At 36.9% G+C, this 19,145-nt stretch overlaps 1 protein-coding gene across 1 annotated transcript in view; it reads left to right on the forward strand.

Annotated features, from left to right (window-relative positions):
* Nucleotides 1–233: 233 nt before the first annotated feature.
* Nucleotides 234–19,145, forward strand: part of LOC133541130 (glutamate receptor ionotropic, NMDA 2B-like) — a 553,382-nt gene continuing 534,470 nt past the window's right edge. The window contains exon 1 of the mRNA XM_061884238.1: nt 234–736. The gene's annotated coding sequence lies outside the window, so the exon portion shown is untranslated. The remainder of the gene's footprint in view (nt 737–19,145) is intronic.

Below are 19,145 nucleotides of genomic sequence, written 5' to 3' on the forward strand. Positions count from 1 at the left end.
TGCAGGCAGCGCTTGCTGGACTCGAAGCAGCGGACCGCCACCCCCCAATGCCTCGTTCCCCCTCCCACGGCACGTGTCGCCACGGCCGTAACAATGTCTTACCTGTGTGAGTCCGAGCAGAGTTGAGGGAGCGAGTCCGGGGGGTGGGAGGGGGGGGAAGGGACCGGAGGAACATCCGTGCCCATGCTTCTTTTGGACGGGAAGGTTTTTCTGGGGGCGAGCAGAAGGCAGCCGGGAAAGGGGAACAACTGGCGCTAGCCAATCCCCACAACACCCGCGTCCAAGCTGGAGAAGACGGAGGCCACTGGAGTATTTGCTTTTATCTTTCGTTTTCTCTTCTTTTTCTTCCTCATCGCGCTGCTGGGAGGCGCTTTTTCTTTTCATTTGCTGGCGCTCTCCGTCCTCTGCCTGCTCATCTACTTTGCCATTTACCTGCTCAACAATTTCTTCTATTTATGAGCCGCGCCAGGAGGCCAAGCGACGCCAGGACCCGCACAGAGGAAGGGGATTTTTGTGGCCCTCCTCTTCAGTGGTCCCTCCTTCCTCGTCCATCGCTTCCTTCCCCTCTGCAGCCCACGCCGCCTCCTCCCTTCACCGCCTCCGCTCCTAACTTCTGGAATCCGCCACTGTGTTAATTACCCTTCTTATGATGAAGACCTCAACTTTTCTCCTTGCTTTTTTGCTTCTCATTTCAACCTATGCGTCGTTTCTGGGCCGCTCTTAAATCTAACAATAGGTAGGTTGACTAAGTCTTTTGTGTTTTCTAAAGGTTTTTTTTTTTGTTGGTGCATTTTGCTCAGCATACCTTGACAACACACACACTTCCATCAACATCCTCCTTCCTAATTATTCCCTTTTTCCTTCTCTTTAAGCAACCACATCCTCTCGCTTTCAGTATTAAAAAAGTGAAAATAAGAGACATCCAACATCTTCCTTCTTACTTATGCTCGCATTGTCCAAAAAAACAAAACAAAACAATTTTTTTAATCGATTTAAAAAAATATATATTAAATTTTCGTTTTTCAATCTGTCCTGTCCAGCCACTCAGACAAATTGTATTGTTGATGTAGATGATTTATATCTGCTGTACAGATTTACTTTAGATAAGAGAAGTGTTGGATACCGTATTTTTTTAACTATAAGTCGCACCTGCCGAAAACGCATAATAAAGAAGAAAAAAAAACATATATAAGTCGCACTGGAGTATAAGTCGCATTTTTGGGGGAAATTGATTTGATAAAACCCAACACCAAGAATAGACATTTGAAAGGCAATTTAAAATGAATAAAGAATAGTGAACAACAGGCTGAATAAGTGTACGTTATATGACGCATAAATAACCAACTGAGAAGGTGCCTGGTATGTTAACGAAACATATTATGGTAAGAGTCCTTCAAATAACTATAACATATAGAACATGCTATACGTTTACCAAACAATCTGTCACTCCTAATCGCTAAATCCCATGAAATCTTGTACGTCTAGTCTCTTACGGGAATGAGCTAAATAATATTATTTGATATTTTACGTAATGTGTTAATACTTTCACACATAAATTGCTCCTGAGTATAAGTCGCGCCTATGAAAAAAACTGCGACTTATAGTCCAAAAAATACAGTACTTCTCTGGTTGCCTTATTAAGTAGAATTTTATTTAAAAAAATGTTTTCTTTTCAAGTAATGTTAAAAAAATATCAGAGTTGTTTGTCTATTTTATGGAGAAATATAATTAATTAACCATACAACTGGCATCCAATGTTATTAAAAAAAGTGTTGCTTTTCAATCCAGAATCGATTCTGAATTGATTCTGATCCAATCGTGTGCTGCCCAAAGAGTCACAGCCCTACCAAATAATACATTGCAAAAAACGTTTTGAATCAAGAATCAAAGTGACTGGAGAATCGATTCGGAATCAATCGTTACCCCCAAGAATCAAAGTGAATCGTCTGGTGCCCAAAGATTCATAGCTTTACTGCGAGAAACGGTTCGGATCAATAATTTTTTGTGAATGGAGAATCGATTTTGAATCGGGTCGTCACCCCAGGAATCGGATCAAATCAAATCGTGTGGTGCTCCAAAGATTCACAGCTCTACCAAATAATACATTGCAGGAAACAGTTTGAATAAATAATTGTGGTGAATGAATTGGTTCTGAATGCAATTGTCACCCTAGGATTCGGATCGAATCGATTCACAGCTCTACCAAATAATACATTGCAGGAAACAGTTTGAATAAATAATTGTGGTGAATGAATTGGTTCTGAATGCAATTGTCACCCTAGGAATCGGATCGAATCGTGTGGTGCCCAAAGAGTCACAGCCCTAGGGGCTGTGACTCTTTGGGTACCACACGATTCGATTCAAACCGATCCGATTACTGGGGTGACGATTCGGTTCAGAACCGATTCTCCATTCACCACAATTCTTGGTTCATTGCAAGAAACGGGTTGACTAAATAATTGGGGTAAGTGGAGAATTGGTTCTGAATGCAATTGTCACCCCAGGAATCAGATTGAATCGTGTGGTGCCCAAAGATTCACAGCCCTACCAAGTAATACATTGCGAGAATGGTTTGAATTAGGACTCGTGGTGAATGGAGAATCAATTCTGAATGGAATATTCCACCCAGGAAATGGATCTAATCGAAGCGTGTGGTTCCCCAAAGATTCACACCCCTATCAAAAAATACATTGTGAAAAACGGTTTGAATCAAGAATCTTGGAGAATGGAGAATCGATTCTGAATCAAATCCTCACCCCAGGAATTGGATTTAATCGAATCATGTAGTGGCCAAAAAAAAAATCACAGCCCAATCAAATATTACATTGCGAGAAATGGTCTGACTCAAGAATTGTGGTGGATGGAGAATCGATTCTGAAGAGACTCGTCATCCCAGGAATCGGATCGGATTGAATCGAATTGTGTGGTGCCCAAAGATTCACAGCCCTACCAAATAATACATTGTTAGGATGGTTTGAATTGAGACTTGTGGTGAATGGAGAATCGATTCCGAATGGAATATTCAACCCAGGAATTGGATCGAATCTAATTGTATGGTGCCCAAAGATTCAGAGCCCTACCAAATAATACATTGCGAGAAACGGTTTGAATCAAGAATCGTGGTGAATGGAGAATCAATCCTTAATTGAATCATCACTCCAGGAATTGAATTGGATCGACTCGAATTGTTCACAGCCCTATTAAAATAATACATTGCGAGTAACGGTTTGAATCAAGAATCGTAGTGAATTAAGAGACCATTTTGAATGGAATAGTCACCGCAGGAATGGGATCGAACCGTGTGGTGCCCAAAGATTCACAGCCCTAGTTTTTACCTAGTGCTTTTTCTCTCGTGACTCAAAACACTTTACAGTGAGAAACCAATTATCTGCATCTAAGCTACAGTTACACCAGTGTAAGTGGCACTGGGAGCAAGGCGGGTGAAGTGTCTTGCCCAAGGACACAACGACAGTGACGAGAATGGCTGCTCTAACATCTAAGCCAGGACGCTCCAAACCGCGAGTGAAGAATGCATCCTTGACCAGATAACTCCGAAAAGAGAAGGAGACGATCCATTATCTCCTCGGTAGGGCTGGGAATCTTTGGGCCCCACACGATTCGATCCGATTCCTGGGGTGACGACCCGATTCAAAATCGATTCTCCATTCACAAAAAATTATTTATTCGAACCATTTCTCGCAGTGTATTATTTGGTAGAGCTATGAATCTTGGGGCACCGGACGATTCAATTTGCTTCATGGGGGTAATGAATGATTCCGAACCGATTCTCCTTTCACCATGATTCTTGAGTCAAACCATTTTTTGCAATGTATTATTTGGTAGGGAGGTGACTCTTTGGGCAGCACACGATTCGATCCGATTCAATTCAATTAAACCAGATGGTACCTGGTTGTGGTTTCAGCACACTGCGGCTAGTCCCGGATAGTCCCAGTCCTTAATGCTTCACTGACACACAGGATTCTCTCAGGAACGAGGCCAAAACACAACCTTACCTACTGTACGTTCCACAGCTGGACTAGAAGGTCAAACAAATATAATGTTGTCCTGCAGTTCTGGACTAGCACGTGTGTTGTCTTACACCACCCCCATCTCGCTCTCTCTCTGTCACCCTAGCTTCCGTAGGGTGACAGAGAGACGCCTGTCCCCACAGACAGACTGACATGAGCTTTGGAAGGGAATGGACTTTATCGCGGATCGTTCCCTTCCGCATCACCATCTTGCAGCGTCTCAATCGATCCACATTTCGATTCGTGGCCTTGCAAATCCATGTAGCAATTGGTTAACTTTGTATCACTCTTTAGAAAACTAGCGGTGTCCTTTCCTAATTTGTGTGCGTTAGTGTAGTCATGGGTAGATTCATAGAAAAGTGAACTCGTTTGCTTCGTCGTCCGCCCATCAGTCAGTCCGTGAAGACCATAACAAGTGGGATGTCTGGATCTAGCTGCTTTTCCGTGGACTTATCACTTTGAAAAATCCAGGATGTTTGATTCCAAATGAAAAAAGAAACTTTAGACACAAAGTGTCTAAAGCCTTTTATTTTATTTTTTTTTTTACATTTTTTCTTTCTGGGATTTCACTAAAGGATTAAAGACTCAAGCAGTAGTTGATAACATCTTTCACTTTCTCTGGTAAAGAGTAGAAACATATATAGTTAACAGGTGAGTACACTGCTTGGATTTTTGGAAAATGAATTGATCCCGAGGTGGATTATGTTTTCAATCTGAATAAATGTGTGTGTGTGTGTGTGTGTGTGCGTGCGCAGGTTTCGTTAGTTACTTCATGCATTATTTGATACATTTTCCTCCCATTTGGCCACCACTATTTCATTGACAAAGCTGACCAACTCATTATTTCAGATCAGGGGTTTGCAAGCATTTTCTAGATTAATTAGATTTAATATATATATATTTTTTTTCAATTTGTTTTTTTAAAATTATTTTATTCACCTTCTCGTAATTTATAAAGCGATTGTCTTGCGTAAAAACTGTGCTTTAAAATGACCTGGCCTTGCCTAGTCTAACCCCTTTCACATATTACATTTATTTTTATCTTCATTCCCATTAATATTATTATACAGCCAACTCCATTTTTTGATTGCTTGCGGAAAACCACAAAAACGTACCCAGCGGGGACAAGACATTGACGCGAAGTTCATGTCCTTTAAAACTGACTTAGAAACAACGTTGCAAAATAGCTGTCTTAACATTGGATCCACGTTGTTTGTTGGGAAATGACCAAATTCCATCCATCCATCCATTTTCAACCGCTTATTCCCTTTTGGGGTCGCGGGGGCCGCTGGCGCCTATCTCAGCTACAATCGGGCGGAAGGCAGGGTACACCCTGGACAAGTCGCCACCTCATCGCAGATGACCAAATTCCAATGGTCAAATTAACATCGCACATTGATGAAACGTCGTAAAAATGTCGTATTTGTGTTGTAGAATTTTGGTTGGGAAATAGCCAAAATTCAATGGTCAAATCAACATCAGAACCCGGCATTGATTAAACGTTGTCAAAAAGCATGTTGTTTCAACCGGGTATTTGTGTCGTAGAATATTGGTTGGGAAATAACCAAAATTCAATGGTCAAATCAACGTCGCAACCTGACATTGATTAAACGTTGTCAAAAAGCATGTTGTTTCAAGCTTGTATTTGTGTCGTAGAATATTGGTTGGGAAATGACCAGAACCGTACATTGATTAAACTTTGTCAAAAAGCAGGTTGTTTCAAAGCTTTGTGTTGTAGAATATTGGTTGGAAAATTACCAACATTCAATGGTCAAATCAAGCTCACAACCCGACATTGATTAAACGTCGTCAAAAAGCATGTTGTTTCAATGTTGTATTTGTGTTGTGGAATGTTGGTAGGGAAATGACTCAAATTAAACAGTTAAATCAACGTCAGAACCCGACAATGAATAAACGTCGTCAAAAAGCATGTTGCTTCAACGTTGTATTTATGTTTGTAGAATATCGGTCGGGAAATGACCAAATTTCAATGGTAAAATCAACGTCAGAACATGACATTGATTAAATGTCAATAAGCATGTTGATTCAACGTTGTATATGTGTTGTAGAATATTGGTTGGGAAAAGATCAAAATGCAATGGTCTAATCGAGTCAGAACTTGACGTTGAGTAAACGTTGTCAAGAAGCATGTTGTTCCAATGTTGTATTTTGTGTTGTAGAATAATAGTTGGAAAATGACCAAAATTCAGTGTTCAAATCCACGTCAGAACCTGACATTGAATAATCGTTGTCAAAAAGCATGTTGTATTCGTACTGTATAATGTTGGTTGGGAAATTACCAAATTTCAATGGTCAACTCAACGTCAAAACCTGATATTGACTAAACATTGTCAAAAAGCATGTTGTTTTAATGTTGTATCTGTGTTGTTGAATATTGGTTGGGAAATGACCAAAATTCAATGGTCAAATCAACGTCAAAACCCGACATTGATTAGATGGTGTATAAAAGCATGTTGTTTCAACTTTGTATTTGTGCTGTAAAATATTGGTTGGAAAATTACCAACATTCAATGGTCAAATCAGGCTCACAACCCGACATTGATTAAACGTCGTCAAAGAGCATGTTGTTTCAATGTTGTATTTGTGTTGTGGAATGTTGGTAGGGAAATGACTCAAATTAAACAGTTAAATCAACGTCAGAACCCGACAATGAATAAACATCGTCAAAAAGCATGTTGATTCAACGTTGTATTTATGTTTTTAGAATATCGGTTGGGAAATTACCAAATTTCAATGGTCTACTCAACGTCACAACCTGATATTGACTAAATATTGTCAAAAAGCATGTTGTTTTAATGTTGTATCTGTGTTGTTGAATATTGGTTGGGAAATGACCAAAATTCAATGGTCAAATCAACGTCAAAACCCGACATTGATTAAATGTTGTATAAAAGCATGTTGTTTCAAATTTATATTTGTGCTGTAAAATATTGGTTGGAAAATTACCAACATTCAATGGTCAAATCAGGCTCACAACCTGACATTGATTAAACGTCGTCAAAAAGCATGTTGTTTCAATGTTGTATTTGTGTTGTGGAATGTTGGTAGGGAAATGACTCAAATTAAACAGTTAAATCAACGTCAGAACCCGACAATGAATAAACATCGTCAAAAAGCATGTTGTTTCAACGTTGTATTTATGTTTGTAGAATATCGGTTGGGAAATGACCAAATTTTAATGGTAAAATCAACGTCAGAACCTGACATTGATTAAAAGTTGTCAAAAAGTATGTTGTTTCAACGTTGTATTTGTGTTGTAGAATATTGGTTGGGAAAAGATCAAAATGCAATGGTCTAATCGAGTCAGAACTTGACGTTGAGTAAAGGTTGTCAAGAAGCATGTTGTTCCAATGTTGTATTTTGTGTTGTAGAATAATAGTCGGAAAATGACCAAAATTCAGTGTTCAAATCCACGTCAGAACCTGACATTGAATAATCGTTGTCAAAAAGCATGTTGTTTCCATGTTGTATTCGTATTGTATAATGTTGGTTGGGAACCTGATATTGACTAAACATTGTCAAAAAGCATGTTGTTTTAATGTTGTATCTGTTTTGTAGAACATTGGTTGGGAAATGACCAAAATTCAATGGTCAAATCAACGTCAGAACCCGGCATTGATTAAATGTTGTATAAAAGCATGTTGTTTCAACTTTGTATTTGTGCTGTAGAATATTGGTTGGGAAATGACCAAATTTCGATGGTAAAATCAACATCAGAACCTGATATTGATTAAAAGTTGTCAAAAAGTATGTTGTTTCAACGTTGTATTTGTGTTGTAGAATATTGGTTGGGAAGTTACCAAAATTCAATGGTCTAATGCAGGGGTCACCAATGCGGTGCACCAGGTCGCCCATAAGGACCAGATGAGTCGCCCACTGGCCTGTTTAAAGACTTGGTGTTCACTTGTTTAAACAAATTAATTTATTTTTGTACTTTGCTTCTTATAACTTTCAGAAAGACAATTTTAGAGAAAAATACAACCTTAAAAATTATTTTAGGCTTTTTAAACACATATACCTTTTTACCTTTTAAATTCCTTCCTCTTCTTTCCTGACAATTTAAATCAATGATCAAGTAAATTTTTTTTTTTATTATTGAAAAGAATAATACATACATTTTAATTGAATTCTTCATTTTAGTTTCTGTTTTTTTGACGAAGAATATTTGTGAAATATTTCTTCAAACCTATTATGATTAAAATAAAAAAAAATATTCTGGCAAATCTAGAAAATCTTTGGAATCAAATTTAAATATTATTTCAAAGTCTTTTGAATTTCATTGAAAATTTTTGTTCAGGAAAATCTAGAATAAATAATGATTTGTCTTTGTTAGAAATATAGCTTGGTCCAATTTGTAATATATTCTAACAAAATGCAGATTGGATTTTAACCTATTTAAAACATGTCATCAAAATTCTAAAATGAATCTTAATAAAACTGCTAATGATGTTCTATAAATTCTTTTTTTAATTCTTTCAAAAAGATGCGAATTAGTTAGTTTTTCCTCTTGTTTTTTTTTCAATTGAATTTTGAATTTTAAAGAGTCGAAATTGATGATAAACTATGTTTCAAAATTAAATTTAAATTTTTTTCCTGCTTTCTCCTCTTTTAAACCGTTCAATTAAGTGTTTTTTTCATCATTTATTTTCTACAAAAAACCTTCTGTAAAAGGAAAAAAATGTACGACGGAATGACAGACAGAAATATCAATTTATATATATATATATATATATATATATATATATATATATATATATATTTTTTTTTTTTTTAATTTTTTTTTTTAATTTATTTTTTAAAGGTAAGTTTGAGCAAATTGGTTATTTCTGGCAATTTATTTAAGTGTGTATCAAACTGGTAGCCCTTCGCATTAATCAGTACCCAAGAAGTAGCCCTTGGTTTCAAAAAGGTTGGTGACCCCTGCTCTAATCCATGTCAGAACTTAACGTTGAATAAACGTCAAGAAGCTTGTTGTTTCAATGTTGTATTTTGTTTTGTAGAATAAAAGTTGGAAAATGATCAAAATTCAATGTTCAAATCAACCTCAGGACTTGACATTGATTAAACGTTGTTAAAAAGCATGTTGTTTCAATGTTGGGTTAGTGTTGTTGAATGTTGGTTGGGAAATAACCAAATTTCAATGGTCAACTCAACGTCACAACCTGACATTCATTAAACATTGTGAAAAAGCACAGTGATTCAACATTGTATTTGTGTTGTAGAATGTTGTTTGGGAAATGAACAAATTTCAATGGTCAAATCAACGTCAGAACCCGACATTGAATAAACGTCATCAAAAAGCATGTTGTTTCAACGTAGTATTTGTGTTGTAGAATATTGGTTGGGAAAAGACCAATATTCAATGGTCTAATCGACGTCAGAACTTGACGTTGAGTAATCATTGTCAAGAAGCATGTTGTTCCAATGTTGTATTTTGTATTGTAGAATAATAGTTGGAAAATGACCAAAATTTAATGGTCAAATCAAAGTCAGAATCTGACATTGAATAAACGTCGTCAAAAAGCATGTTGTTTCAACATTGTATTTGTGTTGTAGAATATTGGTTGGGAAATGACCAAATTTCAATGGTAAAATCAACATTAGAACCCAACCTTGATTAAACATCATCAAAAAGCATGTTGTTTCAATGTTGTATTTGTGTTGTAGAATAATAGTTGGAAAATGACCAAAATTCAATGGTCAAAGCAACGTCAGGACTTGACATTGATTAAACGTTGTCAAAAAGCATCTTGTTTCAATGTTGTGTTAGTGCTGTATAATGTTTGTTGGGAAATTACCAAATTTCAATGGTCTACTCAACGTCACAACCTGACATTGATTAAACGTTGTCAAAAAGCACGTTGTTTAAACATTGTATTTGGGTTGTAAAATATTGGTTGGGAAATCACCAAAATTCAATGGTCAAATCAACCTCAGAACCCGGCATTGATTAAACGTTGTCAAAAAGCATGTTTTTACAACATTGTATTTTTATTGTTGAATATTGGTTGGGAAATTACCAAAATTCAATGGTCAAATTAACGCCAGGACTTGAAATTGATTAAACGTTGGAAAAAAGCATGTTGTTTCAATGTTATATTAGTGTTGTAGAATATTGGTTGGGAAATTATCAAGTTCTAATGGTCAAATCAACGTCAGAACCCGACATTGAATAAACATCGCCAAAAAGCATGTTGTTTCAACATTGTATTTGTGTGGTAGAATATTGTTTAGGAAATGAACAAATTTCAATGGTAAAATCAACGTCAGAACCTGACATTGACTAAACGTTGTCAGAAAGCATGTTGTTTCAATGTTGTATTTGTGTTGTAGAATAATAGTTGGAAAATGACCTAAATTCAATGGTCAAAGCAACGTCAGGACTTGACATTGATTAAACGTTGTCAAAAAGCATCTTGTTTCAATGTTGTGTTAGTGCAGTATAATGTTTGTTGGGAAATTACCAAATTTCAATGGTCTACTCAACGTCACAACCTGACATTGATTAAACGTCAAAAAGCACGTTGTTTAAACATTGTATTTGGGTTGTAAAATATTGGTTGGGAAATCACCAAAATTCAATGGTCAAATCAACCTCAGAACCCGGCATTGATTAAACGTTGTCAAAAAGCATGTTTTTACAACATTGTATTTGTATTGTTGAATATTGGTTGGGAAATTACCAAAATTCAATGGTCAAATCAACGCCAGGACTTGAAATTGATTAAACGTTGTAAAAAAGCATGTTGTTTCAATGTTATATTAGTGTTGTAGAATATTGGTTGGGAAATTATCAAGATCTAATGGTCAAATCAACGTCAGAACCCGACATTGAATAAACATCGCCAAAAAGCATGTTGTTTCAACATTGTATTTGTGTTGTAGAATATTGTTTTGGAAATGAACAAATTTCAATGGTAAAATCAACGTCAGAACCTGACATTGATTAAACGTTGTCAGAAAGCATGTTGTTTCAATGTTGTATTTGTGTTGTAGAATAATAGTTGGAAAATGACCAAAATTCAATGGTCAAAGCAACGTCAGGACTTGACATTGATTAAACGTTGTCAAAAAGCATGTTGTTTCAATGTTGTGTTAGTGCTGTATAATGTTTGTTGGGAAATTACCAAATTTCAATGGTCAACTCAACGTCACAACCTGACATTGATTAAACGTTGTCAAAAAGCACGTTATATTTGGGTTGTAAAATATTGGTTGGGAAATGACCAAAATTCAATGGTCAAATCAACCTCAGAACCCGGCATTGATTAAACGTTGTCAGAAATCATGTTTTTACAACATTGTATTTGTATTGTTCAATATTGGTTGGGAAATTACCAAAATTCAATGGTTAAATCAACGCCAGGACTTGAAATTGATTAAACGTTGGAAAAAAGCATGTTGTTTCAATGTTATATTAGTGTTGTAGAATATTGGTTGGGAAATGACCAAATTTCAATGGTAAAATCAACGTCAGAACCTGACATTGATTAAACATTGTCAGAAAGCATGTTGTTTCAATGTTGTATTTGTGTTGTAGAATAATAGTTGGAAAATGACCAAAATTCAATGGTCAAAGCAACGTCAGGACATGACATTGATTAAACGTTGTCAAAAAGCATGTTGTTTCAATGTTGTGTTAGTGCTGTATAATGTTTGTTGGGAAATTACCAAATTTCAATGGTCAACTCAACGTCACAACCTGACATTGATTAAACGTTGTCAAAAAGCACGTTATATTTGGGTTGTAAAATATTGGTTGGGAAATGACCAAAATTCAATGGTCAAATCAACCTCAGAACCCGGCATTGATTAAACGTTGTCAGAAATCATGTTTTTACAACATTGTATTTGTATTGTTCAATATTGGTTGGGAAATTACCAAAATTCAATGGTTAAATCAACGCCAGGACTTGAAATTGATTAAACGTTGGAAAAAAGCATGTTGTTTCAATGTTATATTAGTGTTGTAGAATATTGGTTGGGAAATGACCAAATTTCAATGGTAAAATCAACGTCAGAACCTGACATTGATTAAACATTGTCAGAAAGCATGTTGTTTCAATGTTGTATTTGTGTTGTAGAATAATAGTTGGAAAATGACCTAAATTCAATGGTCAAAGCAACGTCAGGACTTGACATTGATTAAACGTTGTCAAAAAGCATGTTGTTTCAATGTTGTGTTAGTGCTGTATAATGTTTGTTGGGAAATTACCAAATTTCAATGGTCAACTCAACGTCACAACCTGACATTGATTAAACGTTGTCAAAAAGCACGTTGTTTCAACGTTATATTTGGGTTGTAAAATATTGGTTGGGAAATTACCAAAATTCAATGGTCAAATCAACGCCAGGACTTGAAATTGATTAAACGTTGTAAAAAAGCATGTTGTTTCAATGTTATATTAGTGTTGTAGAATGTTGGTTGGGAAATTATCAAGATCTAATGGTCAAATCAACGTCAGAACCCGACATTGAATAAACATCGCCAAAAAGCATGTTGTTTCAACATTGTATTTGTGTGGTAGAATATTGTTTTGGAAATGAACAAATTTCACTGGTAAAATCAACGTCAGAACCTGACATTGATTAAACGTGGTCAGAAAGCATGTTGTTTCAATGTTGTATTTGTGTTGTAGAATAATAGTTGGAAAATGACCTAAATTCAATGGTCAAAGCAACGTCAGGACTTGACATTGATTAAACGTTGTCAAAAAGCATGTTGTTTCAATGTTGTGTTAGTGCTGTATAATGTTTGTTGGGAAATTACCAAATTTCAATGGTCAACTCAACGTCACAACCTGACATTGATTAAACGTTGTCAAAAAGCACGTTGTTTCAACGTTATATTTGGGTTGTAAAATATTGGTTGGGAAATTACCAAAATTCAATGGTCAAATCAACCTCAGAACCCGGCATTGATTAAACGTTGTCAGAAAGCATGTTTTTACAACGTTGTATTTGTATTGTTCAGTATTGGTTGGGAAATTACCAAAATTCAATGGTTAAATCAACGCCAGGACTTGAAATTGATTAAACGTTGGAAAAAAGCATGTTGTTTCAATGTTATATTAGTGTTGTAGAATATTGGTTGGGAAATGACCAAATTTCAATGGTAAAATCAACGTCAGAACCTGACATTGATTAAACATTGTCAGAAAGCATGTTGTTTCAATGTTGCATTTGTGTTGTAGAATAATAGTTGGAAAATGACCAAAATTCAATGGTCAAATCAACCTCAGGACTTGACATTGATTAAACGTTGTCAAAAAGCACGTTGTTTCAACATTGTATTTGGGTTGTAAAATATTGGTTGGGAAATGACCAAATTTCAATGGTCAAATCAACATTAGAACCCAACCTTGATTAAACATCATCAAAAAGCATGTTGTTTCAATGTTGTATTTGTGTTGTAGAATAATAGTTGGAAAATGACCAAAATTCAATGGTCAAAGCAACGTCAGGACTTGACATTGATTAAACGTTGTCAAAAAGCATGTTGTTTCAATGTTGTGTTAGTGCTGTATAGTGTTTGTTGGGAAATTACCAAATTTAAATGGTAAAATCAACGTCAAAACCTGACATTGAATAAACGTATTCAAAAAAATCTTGTTTGAATGTTGTATTTGTGTTGTAGAATATTGGTTGGGAAATTACCAAACCTCAATGGTCAACTCAACGTCAGAACCCGACATTGAATAAACGTCGTCATGTTGTAGAATATTGGTTGGGAAATGACCAACTTTCAAGCATTTTCAGTTTCTTTTCTTTTTGTTTGGATCTATTGTTTTACCAGGGTCGTGTTCAATTTGTCTTTAACATTTGTCGGGCCCTAATAAAAAAAACACGTGGAAAATGGGCACATTTTGGACCCCCCTGCTTCACCTGTTCATACTTAATCATAATCCAGTGAAGTCAAACGTCATACTTTGTTTAGTTCCGAGCTTGCTGAAAGACTTGAAGCAATGTGTGTGATAATGTGAGACGTTGAATAGAATAACACGTTTTCCGTAGTTGAACCTTTCTCTAATGGCTGAAACGACTCGTGTACCTTTTCACAAACACACATGTCACCGTCATCCATCCATCAGATGTTCACCAGTGATTGACCCCTTTTCCCTGATTACGTGTCCTGCTGTTGACATCACTTTGGATTTATACCCGGTGTGTGTGTGAGTGTGTGTGTGTGTGTGTGTGCGTGTGAGGGCATACATTGTGCAGTCAAGGTTATGACTCCATACCTGTGAGAACCCACCTGGGATCTGCTCTCATAAAGCGGGATCGTTACAGATCGCTCGGTTCCGTTGGCGCACACGTGACCCCTGTAGGCCATCTGCAGACGGGCACCTGGGATCCGATAGACTCTGGTAGACATGACTCGCCGCCGTCTTTGAGGTCTAAACGCGTTTTTTAACTGTTGGGATGGCGAGGTTTCTTTTTATAAACCTGAAAACTGTATTTTTTGAGCTAGTAACTGGAAGTCTTTGTCATAGCTGACTTAATGCTGAGAGTCTCACGGAGTGTGTGTGTGTGTGTGTGTGTGCGTGTGTGTGTGTGTGTGTTCTGGCAATGCTTACTTAATGGGGACATGGCTCTGTTTACACAGTCACCATTAGGGGATCTCTGACCAAAAAAACAGGTCCCCTAAAGGAAAACCTTTTTAAATGATAGTCCGATCCATTCTGTGATTTTTAAGCTTTGGCCCATAAAACATGTTTACTGGTTAGTTTGAGTGTGAGACATTTGCACAGAAGCCCCTTCATCGGGCTGTAGCTGGTACTGCGCTCGCTGCTCTGCTCACACTTCTTCCGTGTATAGTTAATCACTTCCACCTGTCCTATAAGAGGACAGCTGTAGTGATGTATTCTGAGGATCATGTCATATTTAATTTGAACTTTTTTTTTTAAATGGTCCTCCGTAGTCACGTACTGTCAGGTTCCAACATTGTTGACATCTATTAAGACAAAAAGCCAAGGAATCAAACAGAGACAGACTTAAATTTGGACTCAGATCTGAGGAGAGAAATGGCCTCTGTACACCTTCCACAGTTCCTGCACCAAGCTCTGACGAAAAGGTTTCGTCTCCTCTTTTATTTAGATATTCAATGTTTACGCAACAACACATGTCAAAACAGGAATGGGGAGCATACAAACAGTCACTGTTTTCGGTCACATCGAAGACAAAAGAAGACGATGCCTTGGGCCGGGGTCGTCCTGGTTTCAGCTTCGGCAGGTCTTTGAGGACAAAAGAAAACCCCTCTCGTCGCATTCCAATGTACACAGCGGAATGCCCCAAGACCTTGCTTGGTCGAAGAAGGACAGCTCTCAACTACTCAATGGAATCAAAGAGAGCTGAAAGTTTTTTGATAATTCACATACAATTTACACAATTTTTCTAACACATACAAATTTGTGTGAATTATGCAAAATTATTTAAATTTGGTCCCCGTGAACCATATTAACTCTTTTTACCCAGGGTCCCCAGTTAGTATGAACATCACATTACTTCATCAATCCAGATATTTAAAGACGTGTATGAGCTAACTGGACAGTGGCCATTTTACCACATTTTTTTCATGCCTCCACAAACTGTAGAAAGGGTGGTCCCCACAAGTCATGATGAAAAACTTGATCCCCATTCCAAATAATAATCAGTATGTGTTTGTGTGTGTTTGTGTGTGTTCTTGTATTTGTAACTTTTTTGAGACGTCAAAAAGGAAGAGGATCGGTGAACAAGTTATGACATATATCATGGTCCCAATACGGAAAACCATTGCATCTATTAGAGAATGTCTCATTTGCAGCCCTCTAATTGAGGGTGGTCTCAAAAAGGAGGAATTTTTCAAACTGACTCTGTGTCGGTTTTAATAATAATAATAATAATAAAAATAGATTTTATTTGTAAAAAGCACTTTACATTGAGCAAACCACCTCAAAGTGCTACAGTGTAATAAAAGCATTAAAATAAATATAATAAAAATGAATAAAAATAAAAACTAGGACAGTCTATTATGCATATATCTATAAAAAGGCTCTTTTAAAAGGAAGGGTATTTAAGCCTTTTTTTTTTTTTTATTTTTATCTTTCACAGTCTGTGGTGCCCTCAGGTGGTCAGGGAGAGCGTTCCACAGAGCAGAAAGCCCAGTCTCCCATAGTTTGTAGCTTTGTCCTTGGAGGTTGGAGGAGGTTCGCCTGTTTGAAGCGGAGGTGTCGTGTGGAGGATTTGGGCGTCAGTAGTTCTTTGAGGTATAGGGGGGAATTTCCATGGAGTCACTGGTGGGTTAGTAGGGAGACCTTGTATTCAATCCTGAGTGGAACTGGAAGCCAGTGAAGGGATTTGAGGATTGGTGTGATATGGTCGTATTTCCGCACTCTCATCAGGCTCCTAGCAGCACTATTCTGTATGTATTGCGGCTTCTGAATGTTCTCGCTGGGGATCCCGATAAGAAGTGGCTTGTTTTTAATGTGCTCCCCCCTCTGGTCAACATATGAAATAACAAGTGTGTTTAAAAATTGGAAGTGCTCCCCCTCTGGCCAAGGGATGTAACAACAAGTGTGTGTAAGAATTTGAAATGCGCCCCCTTTGGCCAAAATTATTTAAAAAAATTAATAAATATGTTTATAGAGACATACTGTAAATAATGTAGATTAAAAAACAATTAAAAACACCCCCCCGCCACCCCATAAATGAACTAAAATCTTTTTTTAAATATTTGCATAGTTTGTATATATTATTAATGTTGTAAATTCAAATCTTTATATATAAAGGTCCTAAAGAGGTCAGCATTTTTCGGAGGTCTCAAAAAGGTAACAATTACAAGAATGTGTGTGTGTGTGTGTGTGAAAATGTTAGAGATGTACGATGCGAAAACTTCATATCACGGTTATCGTGGCCAAAATGATCAGGATTATCATTATTATCGTGGTATTGGTAAATAGTAGGGCTGTGAAAATTTGGGCACCACACGATTCAATTCGATTCCTGGGGGTAACAATTTGATGCAGAATCGATTCTCAATTCAAAAGCAATGCTTTTTTTTTTATTGTATTAACATTGGATGCCAGTTCTATGATGAACTACTTCCCTCCAAAAAATAGCTCTGATACATTTTTATATTACTTAAAAGGGTAAAATTCCGCCCAATTTCATAAAGTCAAACACAAATAAGGCAAGAAGAGAAGTATATTTTCTAAAGTAAATATGTGCAGCAGATATCTACAGATTATCTACAACAACTATATGACTTTTCTAAGTGGCCAAACAGGACAAACTGGAAAAAATAATAATCTAAAAAAAACATTTTTTAATCAAATAAGAATCACAATTCATCTGAAAATTGATTTGTTTTTTGACACCCTTAATAAATGCTCAAAAAGTACCAATCCAAACACTGACATTGTTTGACCAACTTATTAAAAAAAGACGGCTCGAATAAATAGAAAAACTATAAGAAAGCACACAACCGTGCATGTTTTGTGTTTCTTATGACTTTCCACTACAGAGGGGCCCGAGGCCCACTCAAATAATCACACTAAGTTATGATTTTAATCGGATCCAGTAATTATATGTAACCTACTTACAGTTTATAACAGGGCTAGTCAACTACAAACCTCGTTTCCATATGAGTTGGGAAATTGTGTTAGATGTAAATATAAACGGAATACAATGATTTGCCAATCATTTTCAACCCATATTCAGTTGAATATGCTACAAAGACAACATATTTGATGTTCAAACTGATAAATGTTTTTTTCTGCAAATAATCATTAACTTTCAAATGTGATGCCAGCAACACGTGACAAAGAAGTTGGGAAAGGTGGCAGTAAATACTGATAAAATTGAAAAATTCTCATCAAACACTTATTTGGAACATCTCACAGGTGTGCCGGCTAATTGGGAACAGGTTGGTCTCATGATTGGGTATAAAAGCAGCTTCCATGAAATGCTAAGTAATTCACAAGTAAGGATGGGACAAGGGTCACCAATTTGTAAGGAAATCGTCAAACAGTTTTAGAACAACATTTCTCAACGAGCTATTGCAAGGAATTTAGGGATTTTACCATCTACGGTCTGTAAAATCATCAAAAGGTTCAGAGAATCTGGAGAAATCACTGCACGTAAGCGGTGATATTACGGACCGTTGATCCCTCAGGCGGTACTGCATCAAAAACAGACATCAGTGTGGAAAGGATATCACCACTAGGGCTCAGGAACACTTCATAAAACCATTGTCAGTAACTACAGTTGGTCGCTACATCTGTAAGTGCAAGTTAAAAGCAAAACCCATTTCTCAACAACCCCAAGGAACGCCGCTGGCTTCGCTGGGCCCGAGCTCATCTAAGATGGACTGATGCAAAGTGGAAAATTGTTCTGTGGTTGTCACCAGTCCGCATTTCAAATTATATTTGGAATCTGTGGACGTAGTGTCCTCCGGAACAAAGAGGAAAATAACCATCCGGATTGTTTTATAGGCGCGAAGTTCAAAAGCCAGCATCTGTGATGGTATGGGGGCGTAATAGTGCCCAAGCATGGGTAACTTACACATCTGTGAGGGCACCATTAACCATACAGGTTTTGGAGCAACATATGTTGTCATCAAAGCTACGTTATAATGGACGCCCCTGCTTATTTCAGCAAGACAATGCCAAGCCACGTGTTACAACAGCGTGGTTTCGTAGTAAAAGAGTGTGGGTAGTCTAGACCTGTCTCCCATCAAAAATGTGTGGTGTATTATGAAGCGTAAAATACGACCGCGGAGACCCCGGACTGTTGAACGACTAAAGCTCTACATAAAACAAGAATGGGAGAGAATTCCACTTTCAAAGCTTCAACAATTAGTTTCCTCAGTTCCCAAACGTTTATTGAGTGTTGTTAAAAGAAAAGGTGATGTAACACAGTGGTGAACATGCCCTTTCCCAACTTCTTTGACATGTGTTGCAGCCATGAAATTTTAGGTTAATTATTATTTGCAAAAAAAAAAAATCAAGCTGCTTTTATATCTTGCCACCCACCTGTTCCCAATTAGCCTGCACACCTGTGGGATGTTCCAAATAAGTGTTTGATGAGCATTTCTCAACTTTATCAGTATTTATTGCC

This window comes from Nerophis ophidion, linkage group LG23 (genome assembly GCF_033978795.1).
Source record: "Nerophis ophidion isolate RoL-2023_Sa linkage group LG23, RoL_Noph_v1.0, whole genome shotgun sequence".
Lineage (NCBI taxonomy): Eukaryota > Metazoa > Chordata > Actinopteri > Syngnathiformes > Syngnathidae > Nerophis > Nerophis ophidion.